The sequence below is a fragment of the Canis lupus genome, chromosome 4, assembly GCF_048164855.1.
Source record: "Canis lupus baileyi chromosome 4, mCanLup2.hap1, whole genome shotgun sequence".
In the NCBI taxonomy this organism is placed as follows: Eukaryota; Metazoa; Chordata; class Mammalia; order Carnivora; family Canidae; genus Canis; species Canis lupus.
Window position 1 is genome coordinate 64219593 of NC_132841.1, and position 18702 is coordinate 64238294.

Here is an 18702-nt window from a genome sequence, read left to right on the forward strand (position 1 = left end):
CCCTGCATGGAACCTGCTTCTCCCTCTGTGTCTCTGCCTCTCTCTGTGTGTATTTCTCATGAATAAATAAATAAAATCTTAAAAAAAAAAACAAATGCCAGTTTAAGACTGTTACTACATTGATCATATAATTTACGGGAAGCATAGAGCCAGGAAATGATGGAGTCTAGCTTTTGGACATCAGTTAGTGCTCCACATAATTCCATCTTAGTGGCTAGATGAATGACCTTCTGATTTTTTTTATAGTTTTTCTGATACAAAACCAGAACAATATTTTGCCTTATTTAACTAATAAAAGGTAGTTCACAAATCATTCCTTTCATATCATTTTTCCTAGAATAAAATATTTCTGTGTAAACCAAATCATAACGTCAATATGAGTATAGCCTGATCTGAGACTTACCTGTTATTTCTTTTTTTAAGGAGAAGAGATTCAGTGGTTGCATAGGATCATTAGTAAATGTGGTATCTTGAATGGCACCAACCAATCAAAAAGGACAGGAATGGATTATCTTAGTGAAAACAACACAAACTGGGAGGTTTAGTGGCCTTTTGACAGGAATGCCAAAGGAAGCTTCTGACCACTTACAATAGAATGTTAATAGCTCATGCCACTTCAACACTGACAGCTCTGAAGTGAGAGGCCACTAATCTCTGTTTGTAATATCCACAGTTGAAGGAAAAAATAAGTATTTCTTCTTAAGCACGGGATAAGCATTAACTGTCTAAAAATTTCGGGAATGTTCTACATGTCTGAAAGAGAAAAAAGAAGACAGCCATGGACAAGGAATCAGGTTTTTTCACTCCTGAACCAAAATATATGATTAAAATGGAATGTAGTTTTTGAGACCAATCAATTTACCAGTCAGTTCTTACTTTGAATAGCTGTATATGTACAACGAAGAATTTACATATAAATTTTGATGAGAATTAAGCATCATATGTAGACAGGGGTTGTGGTAAGAACAATCTCTATGTTTTTAATTAAAAAAATAAGCTAAATCATAAAGGAATCTTTGCTAGGGAGCTGATGCTTCAGATCTGAAATGGAATCTGTTCATTAGCTCTACATTATTCAGGACTATAAAGACGAGACATTTTAACAATCCTGGGCTCAATTAGGCATCAACTGCTATCCTGGCAGAAACCTGGCATGCATCTTGTTCTTAGGAAGTTTGGATGGCGTTATTTACAATTTGTTCCTCAGGGAATGCCCTGAGAAAAAGAAGTCTGGTTGCCATCATAAGTTATGTACTAACCTCATAATTCTCTACCTGACAGCTCAATTGTACGTCCTTCATTCAATCAGATGGCAATACACTTGCGCTCAAATGGCAGCTACTCACCTCTCAGTTTTCATTTCAAGAATCAAGGAAAAGAATGTACATTTATGAAATGATAATACCTAACCATCAACTTTTCTTTCAAGTACTATAACCTAAGGGTGAGCATTGAAAAGTCAGAGTCAATAGTATAATTACTATAAAAAAGTGATTTTAACTTGAAATTTTCCAAACATCGTTCAATATACAGATGAATCTAATTGAAATTATTACATTGTTCTTTATATTATTACCATTATTTTATTTGAATTTTTTTTCTCAGAATCTATCCTCTTATTTGCATGCTACAAACCTAATGATCTCACTTGTCCTTTGAAGCCATATGACATGTCCTTCTTTAGGGCATCAGGTAAAGTTCAAGTCAAGAGGTTTTTAAATGCCACATAAATACAAAATAATAAAAAGAGAAACTACCACTTGTGTTTGATGACTGATGTCTTAGAAAATGGACTAGTAATGCATTTCTATTATTGCATTTTATATCAAGAGTCATCTATAGGGTTAAATTTTAGAAACTAGTTAAATTCTTTTTATTTGTGCAAATTTTACTTATTGTTCCTTTTCCCTTCCTTTTAGTCTTACTTTAGTTCATTAGATGCAGTAATATCTCCCTTGTCTGTGACAATTTCCATTAATATCTCAAAGGCAGCTATTAAGCCTCATTACAAGAAAAGATTATAGAAGGATACTGCACACAATAATCGTGAAGATAAAGACAATAGTCACATTTTCATTTGTTTCTTTGTTCTTAAGATGCAAATCAAATGTGAAGCTCTTTTTAGCCTGCTTTTCTCAGTGTATACTTTCAAAGCTTTTGGAATACGAAAAACCTCCACAGCTAAATAAATTCTAGTATTTGGATTATTCCTTTCTCAAAATGCAACAAAGACATGTACCTGCTGTCAGAAATTTGCCACACTTATTACTCTCAAAATCTCATTGTCAGGGAATTCAGAAAAACTACTAGAGTTTCATCATTTACATAAGTTATTCGCAGGAATTAACTGTGGGCTATAATGAAGCTAATTAGTGGTTGTTGCAGAGACACTGTATAAAGTATTCATTATTACCAACAATAGTCCATCATTCCATCAAAATACTTAAAACATCAATTCTTAGATAATTATCTAAACATATCCATGGAAAATTATGTATGAGTAAAACTCATCAAACCCCCAAGAAATAAAATGTTTATGGGTTTTTAATCTAAATTGATTCCTTTAAAATAAATGTATTGTGGCTCATATATGAGGTTTGAAATCCAGGTTTTGTGACAATCTTTCTTTTCTATTTGAAAGATACTGAAATATTGATAATAATTATAAAATATCAACACCAAGTGAATTAATTTCTACTTACATAACTAAAAAGTGGCAGAATGAGGAGTATATATAGGTCAGGGACTTAATTCTGATTGTCTAATGATGAAGCAGATTTATCTTTCTGTATTTTTTATTATCTGAAGAATTTTAATTTTCTCTGAACGTCGTTCTAGACTCACTAATGATAAGGATATAATCAGTCACTTTATATATCTCTCATCCATCCATAAATAAATGTTTGATTCTACTCTTAAAATTAATAAATGATTAAAATAAAACTTTAAGTGTTATGCTTCAGAGCCAACATTAATGATTAATTAATTCTCCAGGATGATTTTACCTGTGACATTAGTGTTTATGAGCTTCTATGCTAAGAATTGACAAAAGGAAATAAGGCTATCCTGAAGCTCTTCAGTCTACACATCTACCTTTTGTCTTAGAATAGGTGGGCCCTCCTTCATCCTATGCTCCACTCTGACTTCCCTGTCTCTTTTCATCTCCTCCTCCCTTTGGGGGTTCATTCTCCTAAGTTTCCAGCAGTGCTCACAAATTCCCCACCCCTCTTTGTTACCATATGCAGAATATAATTTCACTTAAGAAGAGTTAGCATTTGCTTTTTTTTTCTAACCACACATTCATGCCTCCACCATTTGCAGCCCAGACACTGTTTTCATCATTCATCCAAAGGTGCTCATTTGTAGATCAGTATTTGCATTCTCAATCCAAATTCGAAAGCATTAGTTTCATATGTATTCCACCCACCAGGGCACACAATTAGGTTTCCCTCTCATTGCCTGATACAAATGTACTCTTTTAATTCTACTTTTTAAATTTCTTTGACTTTTTCTCTTGCCCCTATGCATAAAGTTTGCTTACAGTTTTCAATTTTTAAATTTTTTTCCTCAATAATTCAATCTACTCTCCTCACTAACATCAGATATCCCCAGATATACTTCCCAACTGCTGATCAACTATATATATATTTGTCTATGCCCCATCATAGTATTGTTCGCAGAACCCTTTCTTGCATTAAGATGTTACTAGATATTTCAAGATCATAAATATAATGTATAGATAGAGATTAATATATTATCATTATATACTTTATATGCATAGAGAAAGAGAGAGATCCCTTGGTCCATGGTCAAGGAAAATTTTGCATTCTCTTAGGTCTATATAGTGGGGTGAGCAGAGGTCTTTCTTATAAAAACAAAATCAATAAAACTTACTTTACCCATATTTTCTAAAATTTATTTAATCATATAATATTCTGTGCTTTCATTTTTTTGAACATCTTTTAGTATCTTATGGGCACAGTGTTCTGTGCATCACAATTCATTTACATGTTAGTCTTTCAAAATCCATTCTCTCTATTCAATCATAGTTCTTAAGCCAATTGTAAGTCAGCTTCTCTGGGGAATGTTTTCCAAGAAATAGTTATGGAGGGCATATTTGCAATAATTGATACATTAGTTCAAATATTTTAAGTTATATTTGTAGATATCTTTCCCATCTAAATGTTTCAAATTTCCATTGACTTGTTTTCCTCAAAGGACTTATCTTTATGAGAAATATTTAACACTGGAGTGCCTGGGTGGTAGTTGGTTAAGCATCCGACTCTAGATTTTGGCTTGGATAGTGATCTCAGGTCATGCAATCAAGTCCAGCATCAGGCTCTGTGCTGAACATGTAGTCTGCATGAAAGTCCCTTTCCTTCTGCCCCTCCCCCCTCTCTTGCACACTTAAATCTTTTTGTCTCTGTCTCTCTCAGATAAATAAGTCTAAAAAAAAAAAAAAAGAAAGAAATATTGAATTCTGATCCTAGAAAAGGAACTGAGTCCCTTCATCTACAAATATTTTCTCATGATGACAAAAAAGGCTAAACATAGAATATACTTAATTTTGAAGTATGTTACAATTGGGTAGATGAAATACTAATGAATGAAATTAAGCTAATCTGTCATTCTTTGCTCTTTCTTTCTTATTATTTTTTTTTTCCTACCACTGCCACCCAGTTGTCTAAAAGTCACAAAAATACTTCCTTTTCCACTGATTGCCCTCCAGTAGAGGACACTGGAAGAAAGAAGTAATGAGCATGAACAACATTTGTAAGCACCTAGTTGGCATTTTTAAGTGAAAAATAATAAAATTCTTACTAAACATCTGGAAATAAGACATCTTTTGCATAAAACCAAGATCATTTTGCACAAGAAGGCTGATCTCAGCATCCTCAAAAAAGGGCAAATTCTCAAGAGAGCAGCCCAACATGGATTACTTCAGGAATAGGCAGTCAGATGAATGGCCTAAGGATTAGTGCTTTCTGTAATATGATAGGAGCGTGACAGTATCAGAACTCCGTTTAATATGGCATGATCTTTCCCCAGAAGAAAGCAAAGAAAGATTGTATTCCATCAAGGGGAATTACAAAGCTGTAAATTACATTGTGTCACAGCCAGCAGTATTAAATACCAAGTTTTTAATTAGCAGTCTTAATTTTATTTGGTTATTAAAATATACTTCTACAATACTCAGAGGTACTTTTTGGTGAAAACATATCTATTCAGACATAAAGTCAAGGAAGAAAGACCCAGGTACGAGAAATATAATATATGACTTGGCAGTGAACAAAAATCATCAGTAAGATACACTGATTTTTTAATTTACAGTATACTTGTTTCAAATGTATCATGTTAAACTTAAAAGTAATAGTAAGATGTTTCTGACTTTGAGGATTTTTTCCAGAAATATTAAACAAGGCATTAAGAAAATATGATACAGTGATTGTGTATTATGAGAGATTGTGACTATATATATATCTTGACTGTTATAATATTCTTGGGTTATTGATATTTGTTTAAATTGGGGAAACAATTGTCTTGAAATCATGGAATCAAACCCACTACTTGGTTGCCAAAATAATTTCATTTCTTTGACCTTATGGTGCAAAAGCAAATTCATAACATTAACCTCCATCCTTGTGACTCTTGAGCAGGGTGCTACAAAGAGACAAGTGGGAAACTGGATAAAAATCACATGACATAATCAAGGTATCCTCCAATAGAGCAAAGAATAAAGGCTTTGAATTGGACAATTGTATCCGAATCCAGGTTTGGCCACTAACCAGTTTTGAAAACGATGAGACTAGATTTCATATTTCATTCTTATTACTGAAATACATTCCAATTATGTCAAAAACATATACATAGGGATGCCTGGGTGACTGTCAGTTAAGTGCCTGCCTTTGGCTTAGGTCATGATCCCAGGGTCTAGGGGTGGAGCCTGAGTCAGGTTCCCAGCTCAGCGTGGAGTCTGCTCCTACCTCTGCTCCTTTCCACCTGCTCATGCTCTCTTTCTTTCTCAAAAAAATTAATATAATCTTTTAAAAATTATACATGAATCTAACACCATGAAATTATTAAAAGAATCACTTTGCTATGATTGTTTTTATTGTAAGATATAATTAATATAGAATAAAACATAAAAGTGCTTGAGAGTTTTAAGTCTCACTTGAGAGTGAAAACCTACTTAACCACCATCTTATATAGACATAGACAATTGTGACTTCTAAAAGCCTTAGTGTCCCTCACTTAATAGGATGCTGGCAAATGTTAAACAATTAGTTCCCCATGGAATAAATAACACAAAAGCTCTGATTTGTAGCATTTTCTGATTGTTGTCATGTTAATACTTTTAGAATGATAAATTTCAAGTTACCAATGGTTAACAAACTACTGAAAATTTAACCATCAGCTCTTACTAGCTGATAGGAGCCACTTCACTCTCTCAACAGGAGTGCTTACAGTGATACGGAAAGATAGTGTCACTTTGCTTGGTTCAGAATGATGGGTAAATAGTAGCATATAACATATTCATTCATAGCTACAGTTCCTTCATTTTCACATTTAGCAGGTGCTGCATAGCATTTCTTCCTGGGAATGAACCACAAATTACGTGTCCATTCTACTGCAATTGACAATTCAATTTTCTGGGTTGGGTCTGTAATGAGCAATGCTTCCATGAATATTCTAGTATTAGTACTCATTAGAAAGTTTTTCTAAGATATATAACAAATAATAAAATTAACAAATATCCAAACTATCGTCCAAAGAAGTTTACTTATGCAAGTTCCCACTAACAGCAGAATTGCTGTTGCAGTATATCATCACCAATGCTTGATACTAGCAGATATTTAGGTTTTGGTATGAGGGAAAATTTGTAATGGTAACGCATTGAGGTTTAAATTTCAATTTCTATGAAAATTATCATTGAGGTTGATGTCTTCAAAGTTAACCACTAAGAGCCTACAGCTGACCAGAAAACCTTACTGATAACATAAATAGTTAACACCTATTTCTTATGTTTTATGTCTTATATATAATACTCTTAAAATAAAGGAAGCTAGAGAAAATAAAATGTTATTAAGGAAATTCTCAAAAAGAGAAAATACATTTACAATTCCGTACCTTATTTATCAAAAAATAATCCACATATAAGAGGTTTCACACAGTTCAAAACCATGCTGTTCAAGGGTCAATGGTTCTATCATTTCATATATTCAGTTTTATTTAGGCTTATATTACTTACTTAGCTCTTTCAGTCTTCCATATCACAACTTTACTTGGATTCCAATTTCTCGTGCCTGATGAACATCCTTGAGAATGTCATTCAGCTACATATATTGGTGGTCATCTCTTTAATCTTTAGTTAGAATATCTCACTCTATTCTCATCTATTAACCTCTTTTATATTTGCCACCTGTACCTTTTTGTGCTGCATTCTAATGGCTTTCTACTAGCCCATCATTCCAGGACACTCTAGCTATACCAAAACACAACATTATTACATTTGTTTTCTCTCAATTATCTCATTATAATTTCTAAGCTCCTCTCCAGATGTTTTCCAAATCTCTCAGTGATTATCTTTAGTTTCTTGTTCTCTGGATGTATTTTCTGACTTGCTTTTTAAACATTTTTAATAGAGTAAGCACAGTTTTTTTATAATCTGTGTAACTGTGTCTGATAATTCCCATACCTGAAAGTTTTGCACCTTTGCTTATAGCATTCTTTTTCTACTGGATCTGAGTTTACGACTGTTTCATTTTATTTTGTTTCATGTTTGTTTGTTTTTTACTTTGAGCTCCTCAACTACTTTACAAAATTATTTGGATCATGAGTAAAGTTTCTTTTTTTAAAAATTGTTATTTATTTATGATAGTCACAGAGAGAGAGAGAGAGAGACAGAGAGAGAGAGAGAGAGAGAGAGAGAGAGAGGCAGAGACACAGGCAGAGAGAGAAGCAGGCTCCATGCACCGGGAGCCCGATGTGGGATTCTATCCCAGGTCTCCAAGATCGCGCCCTGGGCCAAAGTCAGGCGCCAAACCGCTGCGCCACCCAGGGATCCCCAAGATTCTTTATTACAGAGGGAATTTATGTTTGCTTAGTACAGGCCTTTGAAAACTCTACTAGCAAGAAATCACTTTAAAAAGTTTATGACCTGCAGTATTTTTGCACCGTCAGGTGATAGAATTTTTTGCTGCACATCCACACAAAGACTGGATAATCATTACACCATCTTGTGGATTTTTCCTCCTTGCCATGCTCAGAATTAAATCAAATTCCCTTGCATAATTGGGGAACAGGGGGCGAAGAATTCTATCTTTGCTTCATGCTTTTACAAAAAACATACATTTTAGATCTTGCCTTAAACAGGGAGAATCTTCCATTATATTCCCCACCTTGAGTCAACTCAAGCATTTGCTTTTTGTCTTCCCTTCCTGTGAGACCTTGAATCCTTATTCCTTCTTGTCTCAAGACCAGGGGACTGAAAGACAGTCCATGTTTCTCTTACCTCTGGGAATTCCCTCTTATGAGTAGATTTTGGCTTTATCACTTCTTTTTGTGTTCATTATTGATACTTTTAAGAATATTTTCAAAAATAGTTTTGAAGGCAGATTTAATGGTTTTTGTAGAGAAAAGCTTGTCCAAATATCCATGTAGTTAAAAACACAAACTTTAAAAACTAACTTTGGAGGAGAAAAAGATTTTCTGGGCACCTGGTTGGCTCAGTCAGTTAAGCTTTCGACTCTTGATTCAGTCTCCAGTCATGATTGAGCCCTGTGTCAAGTCCTACATTGGGCTCTGAGCTAGGCATGGAGCCTGCTGAAGATTCTCTGTCTTTTTTTCTCTCTCTCTCTTTCAAAAAAAGGAAAAAAAGATTTTCTAAGTATGACCTGAAACTCAAATATCATTAATTTGACATACAAAATTCTAAAACTGTGTACAACAAATTATTAAAAAGAGGAATTATCTCCTCTTCCTCTTTTTGATAGGTATGCAAAAGTTTTTAAACTTATATGTAGTTAAATACACACAGACACACATATATGAAAACATGTCCAAGCTAATAAGAACTTTCTAGATAAAAAATATTATCCAGAGCTTTAAAAAAGATGGAAAGATGGAAGGAGGGGAGGAGGGAAAGGAAAGTGAAGAAAAGGGTGAGCAAATAATATACAAAATAAATACTTAGCTTTGCTCATTATTAAAACAGTGAAAAATAAAAGATAAATAATAGCATATATATCAGCAAAAAATAAGAAATGGTGAAATAAAAAAAAAAAAAAGAAATGGTGAAATATACACTCTCATACTTTATTTCAGAGGCAAAAATTGGTAAAAAGTCTTAGAAATGAAATGTGAAACAACTACCAAACTGTTAAATGCATTTGAATGCTTACCTAGCTTCTTATATTTTAGGGATTTATCTTGCAGTTACAAGTAACCATGTTGAAAGATATGTGGATCAAAATATTTTTGTAGTGCTGTTTAACAGAAAAAAAAGAAAGAAATTAAATGAGTACATGAGGAAAATAAATATATTATGGCATTGAGCAATGCATAGAATAGAATGAAAACATTACTAGAATTAAATTAGCTCTTAAGGTTCAAATATAGAAAGCCCTCAAGGTAGTTCAAAAAAATTTGTTTCAAAAAATATATAAGGTACAATATGTGCAAAATAGCTTCATTTTAAAAAATCTGAAAGGATTAATAAGAAACTGTTAATAGTAGAAATGTCTATAATTGAAAACAGGCATCTGTGGGAAGAAAACACTTAAACACTTATTAATTTAAACTTGTCTGTACTGTGTGATTTTTTTTTACCAAGGCCATGTATTACATTTGTAATTAAAATCCATTAAAAGAAAACCCATAAATGTATGTAATAATTTATGCACATGAATGTTCACTATAGTTGTAAAGTAAAACACTGACAGCCTCAGCTAAGTAATTATGATATTTAACCTATTGTAATATTGTACTATCTACTATCATTAGTAATCATGTTTTCAAGTAATATTTGATAACATGGCAAATGCTCATGATGAAATGTGAAAAAGTATTAAACCCACACACACACATCGTGTGGTCTAAATATTTATCAAAGTGAGAGAGGAAATGCAAACATATATACCACTGTTGAAAATGTTTCAAAATGTTAACTATCTGAGTGGGAACATTTGGTTTTTTTTTCCTTCCTTAAAGTTTTTTTCTTATTTTCAAAAATTTGTATAATGAAATATTTATTATTTCAGTAATCTGTAGAAGACAAAACTATGATGAATCTGAATGACATATATAGATGTTTAGAGACACAATAAAGATGTAATAAAAAGTTACATTTCTTCTCCTATAAAGTATTATGTTTTCTATTTTAACCTGTACAAAAGTATATAAATAACAATATAACTTAAGTAAAGTTCTACAATAGGAAAGCCATATATTTATAGCTCCAACTATGTATATTTGGGTTTATTGAAAAGACTGAACTAAGAACAGTAATGTTTATCTGCTTGGAATTATGATTCACTTTTTGCTGTTGTAGCAAAAGCATCAGAAGTCTGTACAGTATTTCCAATGAACACACAGAACAGGTGGTGTATATCTCTTTGAAAGAACAATAAGTTCAGGTGTGTGTGTAACTGTTTCCTCTCTGCCAAAGAGAGGGAGTGTTAGATTTGAAAGCTACCAATTTAGTACATATGGGAGTCCCCCCCCACATATGTGTTATGAACTTCTCTATTTACTATCAGCTATTAAAAATGAAGATGGAGAGTTACCTGGGTGGCTTAGCCGGTTAAGATCTGACTCTTGGTTTTGGCTCAGGTCCTGATCTCATGAGTCATGAGATGGAGCCCCCCCTCATTGGGATCGACACTCAGAAAGGAGTCTATTGGAGATACTTTACCTTTGCGTCTCCTCCCCAGGCGGGCATGCACGTATACATGCACTCTTTCTCTCTCTCTCTCTCTCTCAAATAAATAATTTAAAGGAAATAAAGAAAGAAAAGGAAAGAAAAATATACTAACAAAGGCAAAGAAAAACAACAAAAAAAAAATGTTTCTGAAATTTGCATAGTAATCACAATTAGGGAAATAGGTAAAGGATTCTAGGGTGCCCAAAATTAAAGGCTCATGTGATATATTCTCATTCTACTTGGAAACATCACAATTCTGGTTTCCTGATTTGTAATTTAATATGTTCTCTACATAAGGAACACAGCCATATGCTGACCTGATATGTTTCAATTCTCTCTCTCTCTCTCTCTCTCTCTCTCCCTCTCTCTCCCTCTATTGGTCCTTGCTGATGGAAATCTCCTAAACAAAAATAAACTTCTTCATTCATTATTTCCATCACAAGTTTGTATTAAGTGAAGAAATTAGATTTGTTAATCATTATTCAACAAGTTACCAAAAGTATTTTCTTTTAGTTCAGAAGTATCTGTAAGCATGTGTAATTTTTCAAGAGTTTAAGAAATAATGCTCTTTTCTTTAGTGTTTTTAATTGCACCTTGTTGTTTTCTATGAATTTTTATATAAAGCATCACTAATCATAGTTTTGTTGACAAGCGATTGCTTGCATGCAGAGAAATTCTTTGAAGCTTAATGCTCATATTCATTCTCTGCTTCAGAGAAGTTTAAAGAGAAAAAACACATATCCACCTAAGAGAAAAAGTCTGTCTTCAGTATGAAGAGGGCTCAAGGAGTATTTGAGAGAAGGGGATCCCTGAGACAAGCAAACCTGAAAGCTTCCTGACTCAGATTAAGTTTTCATAGATTGACTTCATTGCTTCTTGAGAAAGGAATAGCCTTAATGTCGATAATGCCTGCATCCAAAATTCCTATTTCACAGATTAAAAAGAAAGGTTTATATGTTCCTTAATAATATGGTACAACTGATATTCATTATGTAGTCCTTATTGCATTCATTGTAATGGGTCCATAGATTTTGAACAGATAAGCTCTAGAGTTGAAATCATTATTTAATACGTCTTTTTGCATTATCTGCTTTCTTACAGTCTCAAATATTTGTAATAACTTAATATTATGTATATTCATTTCTCATCCAATTCATTATTTTATATATCAAAACAATTCCTATTGTTTCAATACTCAAAAGTTTGTGTAATAAATGAATTAATAAATGTGAAATGAATAGATTAATAAATGAAGGAATGGAAATGTTGAGATAATAGAAGACAGCTATATTACCTTCCATTCAACATTAAACCACCACAACAGAAAGATAGAGTAGGGTCTAGTAATTCTACTATTTGAAACAAAAATAGTTATTTGTTCCATTCTAAAAAAATTTTCTATTTAAATTCCAATTATTTAACATACTGTGTAATATTACTTTCTGATGTAGAATTTAGCAATTCAACACTTTCATACAACACCTAGTGCTCATCACAATTAGATGCTTATACTTAAAAAGGGAGAAAATATTAGATTTATTGATTATATTTTCTCTAAGAATGAACTTTTGCAAATGACCTCAATGTCTCCACTGGGGAAGTAAATGAGTTCTAGGAGAATTTTTAAAATAACAGTTGCATAAATTAATAGTCTTTATTCATATTTACATAGCACTCACCTGTTAAGCTAAACAACTGTTTAGCCCCAAACCCATTTTTCTATATATTAACCACCCCCCAAATGTTACTTTTAGATGGGGAAAATTTATGAAAGGCAAATATTTAAAAATGTAAAATGCCACATCCTTTCACAATTATGATACCTTTAACTTAGGAAAATTTAAAACAATTTTGGTCATGTCTATTTCCCTCCTGATTCTACTGTGGTTAATATATTTGGTTATCAAAAGAATTTATTAAGAGGATTTATCAAAAAACTGACTTGCTGCAAATATAAAACATAAAATACAGTAAACTTTAGATGTCTTATGTTCCTGTTAATTTGTCATATATTGTAGTCAAAGATAAGAATAACATATAATATATAAATAAAAAGTGTATTCTTAGAAGAGAAGGAAATGTAACAAGCTAAAATAATTTAAAGAAACTTAGAAAGAAAAATTATCTATAATTATAATTTTTTAATTTTTAAAGGTCTTCTTACTTTTCCCTAGAAAGCAAATGCAGTTAACCTCAAAGTTTTGGATTCTGTCTTATAATTTAAAAACATTAGTATTTACAGTTGTTTTAGTCAACTCAGGGAAAAAAGAAAAGTTAAGTTTATAATGTTAAATTGATGCCAGAGCAGCTTAATAACTATTTTTGAAAAGAATTTCTTAATCAAATAATTTTAAATTTCACAAGTGTGGGGAGGTGGCTTTTTTATATTGTTTTATTTGTTAACTATTTTTCTTTTTGCCACTCCATACAATTTTCCCATTTAAAGAAAAGTAAAGAAAGTCGATAGTGTCCTGCTGCAAGATCTGGTGTCTTTATGTCTTTGCAAAGAAACCATAGCAAGACCAAGACAGTCGAATAGTCCTTTTGCACATTGTACCTATTTTCTCAGGTATCTAAAACATATTCACAGCTTGTAATGCTAAACTTCCAGGATCATGATAAACTAAGAATGTTTCACATATGTGTAACTAATACTTTAGAGAATATTGGGAAATAAAAGAAACCAGTACCTTATCAGGCAGGGAAACAATTCAACACTCTTAGAAGTGAACAATGACCAAGTTATAGAAGGCTCATTGTGTATAAAATATTATTCTCATATATCCTTATCAGTGGTTTACTTTTAAGGGAAAAACGGACAATTTGTAGTCTCACTGCAAATTTTGGCTTTATAGGAGGCCCTGCCTATAGAATCTTATTAAGGTGATTCTGTCCCTTACCTACACCTTTGAGAAAGAAGCCGTTTTCTCAGGTGAGTGAAAGATTGTGCTGATTAATTGTGCCTTATATGATAATAGTAAAGCAGCTGGATTTCAACTTAGAATCTCAGTACAGGTAAGTCTTTGTTAATGTGACTTGCACTAACTGTTTTTAACTTTGGGAGAAACAAAGACAAAAATTAGTCCTAAAGCAGCAAAAACATCCTGGAAATCTGTAAGTCCTGCTAAAATACAAAGGTACTCAGCTCTGTAGAAGGAAAAATATACTCTCAGATGAACAGACTATGTTGTTTAAGCTGAAACAATCATTTTCTATCATCAAGAAAAAAAGAAAACAACTGCTATTAAAAATGATCATTTAATAATGGGAAAGGAGGGGAAAAAGCAGGAAAGTGTTTCTTTTGCAACAAAGATTTTACTACATTTACAGTTCTTTTTAAAAAGATGTTATTTAGTTATTTTACAGAGAGAGAGCACGAGAGAGCACAAACAGGGGTGTCGGGGGGTGGGGGGAGCAGAAGTAGGAGAAGCAGACTCACCATTGAGCAGGGACCCCCAATGCAGGACTCAATCCCAGGACCCTGGGATCATGACCTGAGGCAAAGGCAGATGCTTAACTAGCTGAGCAACCCAGGTTTATAATACAGGTTTGTATTTATTTATAAATACAGCCACCCTGTATTTATAGTTTTTTTTTTTGTATTTATAGTTTTAATAGAAAACTGTAAATTAGTGTTTGTGTTCCTCAAAAAACCCACAATTTTTATCAGTTTGATAATACCATGAATTAATATTTGGTAATAATTATGTTGGTTCAATACTGTACATAATGTTAAGCTGATTCAATCATACCTAGTGCCTCAGCTCCTCAGGGTGTTGTGCCCAGTACTAGCACAAGCAGAAGACATGGTTATAGGCACCAAGATGAAAATCCGTGAAACAAAGACTGATTGTTACTCTTAGAGTTGAACATAGACAATCCAATTTAATGTCTTCTGTTCTTCAAAATCACTCTCAATCCATAAATGAGGCTGTTAGCTAAGGCAAGACAAGTAACTATTACTGAATACCTGGTCATACTGTTTTACACAGCAGTTTCAAGACATTTTCAGAAAGTGACTTAATATGTGAAAGATAAAAATTTATCTGGATTTTTTAAATATAAGAATATGGATGTGTAGGCCATTCGGTTAACAAGTGAGCTAACCTATGATTTTATTCTAAAATTACAACTTATTCGAGTTCATTTTTTTATAGTTCAGCAATTATTTTCATTTTATTATTACCTCTACTGTTCTAGACCTGCCTAGAAATGCTGAATGGAAAAGCCCCCACAGAAGTTCACATGCTAGACACAGACAGCTGTTGCCTAATGAAGAGCTCCTGGTAATCATATGGCTTTTATCGTACAAAGTTCAGGGGCTTTTTTTAAGCTCTTAAGTCAAAGGATTAAAATGAAGTTCCTTGATACCAGAAACTCTTTCTTAAGCCCCATAGTTAAAGGACCTGAGAACTAGCTGGCCTTGTGTCAATGCTCTCTCTAGCACTCATCTGCATACTGTCCATCCTACTCAACTGCCTACAAATTAAATAGACAATTTTGCCCAAAATGTTAAGGTAAAGATGTCCCCTTTTCACACAATTAACTATAAATTATTCTGCAAATAAATAATAAATGATAATATTGCTAATGTATTTATGACAAGAGGCGAAGATTTTAGACTTAATGCCTCAAATATTTGAGGTTTTGAAATTGAACTGCAACAATTCTTTATAAGCAATTTCCTCTTCATCAGATTACCTTCTTTAGGTTCATTAAATCCAGATAAACTAATTCTAAGTTATTGCCTTCTTGTAGTTTAAATTTTGGTCTCACCGGCAAAATTATTTTTCTTTTTGTTCATACATTTAAATATCAGGGTAAATTTTTCTGACTACGAATAACTGGGCTAGATCATGCATTTTTTCTTGATGTTTCTCAACTCAGTAAGCATACGCACCTATTATTCTAACTGCATAGCAGCTTTTGTGTTTATATTTTGCATCACAGATGACATGCATAACACACGGTATAGTGAAACTACAGATCAGAAAGCTAAACTTTTCCTTTGTGAACACAGAATAGAACTGATCCACTACTGGTCACTTTGCATGAAGAGAATTCCCACAGTGGGAAAAGAAGTGTTCCCTGGACGCTGCAGATGGTGGAGTTAACACTTGGTATGGCTCTCTTATTATAATATGGGACCTACATATAACAGGATGTTTGTTTTCCTTGACAAAGTCGAGGTACTCGAGGAATACGATCAGACACTGATCGAAATATCAAATCATTTTTTAAAGCTGAAATTCCACATAATTCTCCTCTAAATTTCAACTTAAATGAAAAGATTTTTTTCTAGATATGAAAGTATTGAAGGAATTATGATATATATTAATGATTAATACCATGCAATTCACGGTATATTGAACTTTAAAATATAGTGAATTAATGGGTTGTAATCTTGTGTCTCCCAGAGTCATCTATTTTATTACTCAGTTCAAGATCTGAAGAATGCTTTTCAAATTGAAATATTGGGGAAATTTTTGCCATTAATTCAAATCTACTTCGAGAGGATGGACATTTCTATACATGAAAAGTTATTTATTGTCTATCAAATACTTGAAACAAAATGTTCAGGACTATCAGTAACATGTAGAAAGGCATTCAGATGACTAATAACTGTTTACTACTCATAGATATGTATGTATCTTAAATAAGCTTCTAAGATGTTAAGAAGAAAGAGTTTTATCCCATCTGGAAACCAAAATTTTAAAAAATTCACAACATAGCTATACTGAAAGAAAATAAAACCCTATAATAGGCTAACACTGCTTTTTAATTCATGTCTTCATACACTGGTGTATTCTTCCCCAATGCATTTGTTGTCATGGAGATGGAAACTTCAGTTTTCCTAATCCAATCCCATACCTGTCTTTCCTGTGTGTGTGTGTGTGTGTGTGTGTGTGTGTGTTTCTTTTGATGTCTCCAATATAGCAAATAATCTGACTCTGTCTATGCAACTTTAGAAGATACGATGTTCCCAAAGGTTCTTGTCAGACTGAATCACCATAGTTGATATAGACTCCCTAAAACCGATAGGCTTTCTGTATACAAATCACAATGGTTTCACAATATCTCAAATAATATACAAATTCTATACACCGGTTTTATATCACAAACACATACATGTATAAAATCGCATCAAAAATATATGTTCAAAAACTACTCAGGGCATAGGGAAAGAACATGATGTTGGAATTTAGACAGAATTCAGTTCAAATCTCAGATTTGTCAGTTGCTAGGTCTTCCATTTTGAATTTTCCTTAAACTGTTCTGGTCTCAATCTCACCCTCTCTAAAACAGGGATGATAGTACTTATATCTTTAGTTTACAAAAAGAATTAAACAATAAAATAAATGTAAGCATTAAACTTTGTGCCTTCACATAGTAGGGGCTCGATAAAAGATAACTACTATTATTTTACATGCATGTAATTGGTGCCAAGCAGCACAAAGAAATTATAATCAAATATTATCACATCTTCAGAAATTAACATGCCAGCATTCATTGGACAAATACATTTTATATTAACACAAAAAACATGTTTGCAAGTTAGTAATTTTTACTATTTTATACTCATGCCCTTAATAAAATGTCTCAGACTTCAATATTTTTATTAGACTGTATCTACCAGATTTTTAAAAAATCAGTTTATCAAATTGAAAACAAAGAATCAAAAAAGAGAGAGTAAAGAAAATCAGTCAATACCTTGAAGGGAAAAACCTCAAGAGTTGGTACAGTTGTGTTATATTAAAAAAATACTTTTACTTCAGAACTGAATTTTATGTTTTCTGACCCAGTGTTTTGTAGAGTCTACCTTTACGTAAAAAGATGGAGTCCCTGAGGCCAATATATGTAAAGCCAGCAATTCATGGCCAAAAGTATGCTTAGGAGACCACCACTTTTTCCCAGAACTTTATTCCACAGTAGTAAAGTTTTCTGCATAACCCATATGCTACACATAACCTATGCTCTACTTCCTTTGGTGATGGTTGTAAATCTAAAAAGACTGAAAATGGTAAGTTAGGATAAAATGGCAGCAACCGTGGGGGTGTTACAGAAAATAATTTTACCACATTTGCATTGTGCAGTGTCATTATATTTGTGTTCTGAATTTAAGTTAGAAAATGCTAATTAAAAAAATAAGGCACATCTTGCATAAATGTTCACGGAATATTTCTTATAGTTTGTAGTTTCCTAGAATGTCACTTTAGAACAGGTTAAATACAGTATCTAATTACTAACTGCTAAGCTTTATGTTTATAAAACATGATACTTATTTTTTCCACTTGAACAGGCAAAGTGGTCATCTATGTGTAAAATCATGGTGTTTGAGTTAGAACAGATTCACTAGTTCTGTAGAAAATCAACAAAAATCAAATAAAGTATATGAAAAAAATCCTCCAAAGAATGCTATGATTATGTGAAATTCCCTTTCTTGCTCTCTTGAGTGCTGATAAAAACATATGCTGTCTCTAGGAAAAAATCAAGTTTTCCTCTGAACAGAGAAAGAAACTTTCCATTACTCAAGGTTATTCTTTTTTTTTTTTTAATTTTTATTTATTTATTTATGATAGTCACACAGAGAGAGAGAGGCAGAGACACAGCCAGAGGGAGAAGCAGGCTCCATGCACCGGGAGCCCGATGTGGGATTCGATCTCGGGTCTCCAGGATCACGCCCTGGGCCAAAGGCAGGCGCTAAACCGCTGCACCACCCAGGGATCCCCTCAAGGTTATTCTTAATCTCTCAATAAAATACTGACATGGGCTGAAAATTT

General features: G+C 32.9%; 1 long non-coding RNA gene across 2 annotated transcripts in view; it reads right to left on the reverse strand.

The window, feature by feature from the left end:
- Positions 1-409: 409 nt before the first annotated feature.
- The window catches only part of LOC140632538 (uncharacterized), a 65837-nt gene continuing 47544 nt past the window's right edge, over positions 410-18702 (reverse strand). Inside the window, exons 5-6 of one of the 2 annotated variants that reach the window (XR_012030138.1) lie at positions 9402-9485; positions 410-753 (exon numbers count right to left, since the gene is read on the reverse strand). This is a non-coding gene — a long non-coding RNA (uncharacterized lncRNA). Of the gene's footprint in view, positions 754-9401; positions 9486-14679; positions 14860-18702 lie in introns of those variants that run through there. The other variant, XR_012030139.1, reaches the window with a different exon arrangement.